General features: G+C 34.3%; 1 protein-coding gene across 1 annotated transcript in view; it reads right to left on the bottom strand.

The window, feature by feature from the left end:
* Positions 1–6,332, bottom strand: part of TASP1 (taspase 1) — a 302,109-nt gene that overhangs the window by 165,060 nt on the left and 130,717 nt on the right. The window lies entirely within an intron of this gene.

Genomic DNA, 6,332 nt, shown 5'->3' with positions numbered 1-6,332 from the left:
AAAAAAAAAGAAAAAATTAAATACAAAATAAATCTTAAATATATAAGTGCATTCTGAAATTAGCATATCCTGGGATTATTCTAATTTAACAAGAAACGAAAAAATACACTTTTGGAAAATATACCAAACCCTCCTAATATACATTTGTTAGGTTAGAAAGCAGCAATATAACTGGCATGAGCTTCCACTTGAGAAAAGCAGATAACTTAAGTACAATAATGCCACTATAAAACTTTAACATCTCTGAATATCCTAAACATAGGAAGATGGCTAAATGCAGGAGATCTGGATCTGGTTCAATTACTCCCATAAATCAGGCTCCCAATAGTAAGGCCACCATTGTTCAAGTATGTGTAAACAACTTTTGATTTAGTTAGAATTATCTACTTTCAATGTATCTACATTGAATGAAACTAGAGAAAATCTAAACATATGAACACCCAATGACAGTTCTCTTCCCTCTTTAGGAAATCACCTTCTGATGACCAAAATCATGAACAATGTTTCCTGCAAAATACAGTCAAAATGTTTATTCTTAAGTAATCTTTTATTTTCTTTAATAGGCGTGCATTAAAATGTCTTTGTAGTACTATACAAATTAGTGCTTAGAATAGAGAACAAAACTTTATACTACATAAAATGTACTTAGAATAGAGAACAAAACTTTATACTACATAAAAAACTTTGTACTATTTACTTCCTAAATTACTCAACAAAAATTAACAGAAACTTTTTCAGCTTAAATAAAACAAAGGCTAGGTGTGGTGGCTCAGGCCTGTAATCCCAGCATTTTGGTATGCTGAGACAGGAAGACCACTTGAAACCAAGAGTTGAAGACCAGCCTGGGCAAAATAATGACTCTTTGTCTCTAAAATAATAAAGTATGTGAACCATGTTCTTAAGAAGACTTATATATCTGGGTTACAGATTTAATTACAAATTCATACCATAAGAAAGATTATATAAAACTTCCAAACCCTCAAAGATAGCAAAAGACAATATTTTCCAACTGATATAATTCCCATACAGTATTCTGGGTTTTGCAACATTAAAGGTGGAAAAGGCAATGATTTTAACTTCAGGGTTTTTTTTAAATAATCTTTCAAATAATGAGTTTTGAGTTTTTCTCTTTCAAACAGGACACTTTGAAAAGCCTCAATATGCATGTGAAATGAACACATACATGTAAGTGATGACTAGATGATTGGATGGATAGATCCGGGACTTAAATTGTTTATAGCCAAACAAACCCACCACAAAAAAATAGTTTTATGCAGCTTTAAATCATTTGTAGTCATATGTAGTTTAACTAATATTATTTAACTTACACTCATAGAGAAGAACTAGTTAAAGATGGCAAACGTAGGATATACTAGAATTGAAATAAAAATTTAAGGAATTTAAGAATAATGATAATTCTAACAAGCTCCTTAAGATGATTTAACTAGATCATTGAATTGAACTCATCCTTTCAAAATACATATAGAAAATATTTCAAGGACTTCAAAAATTAATTTGAAAATTTAATGATAAATATATCTAATTTGGCTTGTTCAGAATAAAGATCATTATAATTCTAAATCATTTTTTAATTCTATATTAGATATAAATCTTGGTTCATAAAACACTCTGTCTCTATAAAACATAAAAAAAAATTAACTGGGTGTGGTAGCATAGCTGCTCAGTAGGCCAAGGTAGGAGAATTGCTTGAGCCCAGGAGTTTGAGGTTCCAATGAACTATAATGACGCCTGTACTCTAGCCTGAGTGACAGAAGTGAGACCCTGTCTCAAAAAACAAGCAGACAAACAAAAAAATACATAAACCTAGCTATGACCCAGCAATAAACTCCTAAGTATGTATTCAAGAGAAATCAAAAAAAGACTTGTTAATATATTTTGGATGTTTACATTACCTTCACTTGTAACAGCCAAAATGGAGAAACAACCTGAGTTTCTTAATTTTTTTTTTACCCATTCACAAGGGAATGGGTAAAAATTATAATACTGTCAATAGTGGAGGACTTCCCAGCAATAAAAAGGAAGTAGTGATATGTACAACAATATGGAAAATCTTTCAGAAATATGCCAACAAAGAAACTGGACACAAATAATATATAATATATGAATCTCTTCATACAAACAGTTAAAACCACTCCAGTGAAAAAGAATCCAAAAAGTGTTGTCTGGGTGAAAGAAACCATTAACTATAAAGGAGCATGAGGAAATATTTTGGAGTAATAAAAATATTCTATATCTTGATATATGTATGTGTTACAGTGTTACATGTCAAAATTCATCAAACTGCACACTTAAGTGATGTGCATTTCACTATATGTACATTTTACTTTAAGAAAAGAAAAAAAAATAGTAAATATATTAAAGAATACAACCAAAAATTCAAAACACTAGATCATGAGCATATTTTCCAACTTTTTTCTACTGGTATGAGATATGCTTAATACACATTTAATTGTAACTGTAAGTACTGAGGGCACGAAGTAATGAAAAATATGAATGAGATAAAAAGCAATATAGACAGAAAGTCTAATCTATGTCTAACTAGAGAGAATAAACACAATAAAGAAGAGAAAATATTTAAGGAGAAAATGACTCAAATATTCCAGAACTGAACCAAAATAAGAGTACTGATCTCCAGGAAGCTAAAGAGAAACAAAGAAAAGAGCGGTCCCTAATAACAGCTTCCTAGAAGCCCAACGGGCTAGAAAAAGTTGGTTGGTAAAACTTAATAAAGAAAACTAACTATAATCCCAGAAATGGGGCCCCAAACAAAATTACCTCTTACAAATAAAAATATTTAAAAAAAAAAAGTTTATAAATACGTAAGTAATTAAAATGAGTTTACCACCAAGAGACCTGCGTTTAAAGTCCTGAAGGGCCATTCTACTTAACACTGCAACCTGCCCTCCTTCTGTATCCTCTCTGCTATCAATCACAAGCATACATAATCTCTTTCTCTCTTCTCTACATTATCTTTATCTTTTTACCAAAACATCTCATCACCTTCTAAAATATACAATTAATTTGCATATCAAGTTGCCTACCTCCCTGACAAGGTAATAAGCTTCATGAAGGCGGGAACCTTTGAATGCTTTATTCACTAACATATTTCAAGCACCCAGAAAAGCAACTCACACCTCTTACACACTCAGCAAATACTTGCTGAATAGATAGATGAATGGATAATTAAATGATATAATTCCAAGAAGAAGGAAAATAACTCAAGGGGGAAAATCAGGCATGCAAAAGGAATGAGCAAGCAAATAAAATGACAAACCTGCATATAAATCAAAACTAATGTTGTCTTTAAATACAGCAATGTCTTATCAGAACATCAAATTCAGTTTAAAAATCTGGCTTTACATTAGTTGTAAGAAATACATCTAAAGCATAAGGTTATCAGAAATTGAATGTAAAAGGACAGGGAGAAGAAAAAGATATACCAAGCAGATATCAATCAAAACAATGTAGCTATGTTAATATCAAGCAAAATGACTTATAAGACAAAAAGCACTAATAAAGATACAGCTAAAATGAATGAGGAAAAAGAGAGGACCCAGCCATACCTGGCATGGGGACCTTATCAGAGTTGTAAGTAGCTCAGAAAGCACAGCAAGGAGGTGGTGAGCTGGACACAGCATATGATCCCAAGGGGTAGAAATCTGAGGAATTAGGCAAGTGATTAAGACCACTGGCCTCCCAAGAAGTGCTGGAATAGGAGGAAGCCTTTCTGGAATTTTCAGCTTTTATGGGAAGCTGCATGTTGCGTGAAATGCTTGGAAGAGTAGAAGACTCAACAGTATGCAGGAACCAGATTTGAATGCCAATTGGAGTGGATTTATCATAGGTTTGCCAGCTAGCCAGGCAGCCATACTGGGAAGATCTCAGAAGCCAGAGGGCTGCCATTGTGGGAAGGTCATGAGAATGTCTTAGCAGGGGTCTAAAGCACGGCTGTCTTAATTCTGCCTGTTAGAATCAGAACTCCATTCTTGGGACACCTTGAAGGACTCCTGCACCCCATGGGAACTGGAATGAGGGTGGGGGGACTGTGAAACCTGCCCCTGAAGAATTCTTATAAACTTTAATACCCCAACCAGGCATAGTCTGAATGCTGGGGAAACAATCAGGCAATCACCAAAGTCAACTGAGTTTGGAAGAGGACCACAGAGGTTGCTGGCTAGTCTCTGTATTCTAAAAAAAAAAAAAATCCACAGTGCCACCTGGTGTCCTGGCGACATACTGCAACATATTGTCATCAAGCACAAGAACTCCTCTTTTGTTGGCCACAAGGAAAAGCTTGGCTTTGCTCAGGCTGAGAACACTTCAAGACCTAAGCTGTGAGACAACGTAATTTGCTCCTTGAAGCAAAGGAGGCAGTGAGAAGGAAAAAGGAAGACAAGGAGGTGAACAAGAAGACAGAAGCCATGAGGAGGAACCAACAGAAAAATGCAGGCAACATGAGAAACCAAAACAGAGGAACTCCACCAAGGGACCATGAAGCAGCTACTACAAAAGACCCCACCTATAAAGAATGAATGGATTTTACAGAAAGGGAATTGAAAATATAGATGACAAAGACAATAAAAGGAATGGACGAGAAAATGGAAAGACAGAACCAAAAGTTGAAAGAGATATGTAGAATATACAAAGGATATGGTGGAGCTTAAGGAAAGAAAGGAGACAATCAGAGAATGGAAAGATGTAGTAGAAAGTATCAAAAACAGGTTAGACCAAAGAGAAGAAAGAACCTCAGAGCTACAGGATAAAGTTTTTAACTCACATAGTCAAAGAGGCAAAAGAGAAAGAATAGTCACTTACAGAACTATGAGATTCCATGAAGTGTTCAAACATATGAATAATAAAGACTCCAAAAGGGAAAGAAGATTGTCCCAAAGGAATGGAAGCCCTATGGAAGACCAGCAAAAATGAAAACTTCCCAAGAAAGGGAGCACATCAATGAACTCATGAGCCATCTTAAGGAATTGGAAAAAGAAGAACAGTCTAATTCCAAACCCAGCAGAAAAAAAAAAATAACCAAAATTATATCAGAGATTAATGAAATTGAAAACAAAAGAATCATCCAGAAAATCATCCAGAGATTAATGAATTTGAAAACAAAAGAATCATCCATAACAAAACAAAAAGTTGCTTTTTTGAAAAAATAAATAAAATTAATAAACCTTTGGCCAGATTAACTAGAAACTGAAAAGCATAAATCTCTAATAACCTTAATCAGAAACAATAAAGGGGAAATAACAACAGATGCCACAGATATACAAGTAATCATCTCTTGAGTACTACAAGAAATTCTATGCCAAGAAATTTGACAATGTGGAGGAAATGGCTCAATACTTGGAATCACACCCTCTCCCTAGTCTTAATCAAGAAGAAACAGATCTCTTGAATAGACCAATTAGAAACACACTGAGATTAAAGAAACAATAAAAAAATCTCCAAACAAATAAAAAGCCCTGGTCAAGATGGCTTTACACCAGGATTCTACCAAACCTTCAAAGAAGAACTTATATCCATGCTGCAGAAATTATTCCCAAAAATTGAGAAGGAAGGAATCTTCCCCAACATGAAACAAACATCACCCTAAAACCAAAACCAGGAAAGACCCAACTAAAAAGGAGAATTCCAGACCAATTTCACTAAAGAATATAGATGCAAAAATTCAGTAAAATCCTACCCAATAGATTACAGCAACACATTAAAAAAATCATTCATCATGATCAAGTAGGTTTCATCTCAGGGACACAAGGCTGGTTCAACATAAGCAAGACCATAAACGTAATTCACCCTATCCACAAGAGCAAAAACAAAGACCATATGATCCTCTCAATAGATGCAAAAAAAGCATTCAATAAAATTCAGCATCCTCTTCTAATTAGAACACTTAAGAATATAGGCATAGGTGGCACATTTCTTAATCTGATGGAAGCCACCTATGACAAATCCACAGCTAGTATTATACTAAATGGAGGAAAAATGAAAGCTTTTCTACTTAGAACTGGAACCAAACAAGGTTGTCCTCTATTATCACTACTACTCAACATAGTGCTGGAAGTTCTAGCAAAAACAATCAGGCAAGAGAAGGAAAATAAAGGGCATCCAAATGGCTGCAGAGGAGGTCAAACTTTCACTCTTTGCCAATGATAAGATCTTATACTTAGAGAACCCCAAAGACTCAACCACAAGACTCCTAAAAGTGATCCAAAAATATAGCAAATCTCAGGGTATAAAATCAATGTCCACAAATCAGTAGCTTTTGTATATGCTAATAACAGCCAAGGTGAGAAGCTAATCAAGGA

This window comes from Otolemur garnettii, unplaced genomic scaffold (genome assembly GCF_000181295.1).
Source record: "Otolemur garnettii isolate 467f Iridium unplaced genomic scaffold, OtoGar3 scaffold00025, whole genome shotgun sequence".
Classification (NCBI taxonomy): Eukaryota; Metazoa; Chordata; class Mammalia; order Primates; family Galagidae; genus Otolemur; species Otolemur garnettii.
This window is presented reverse-complemented; position numbering and strand designations above follow the sequence as displayed.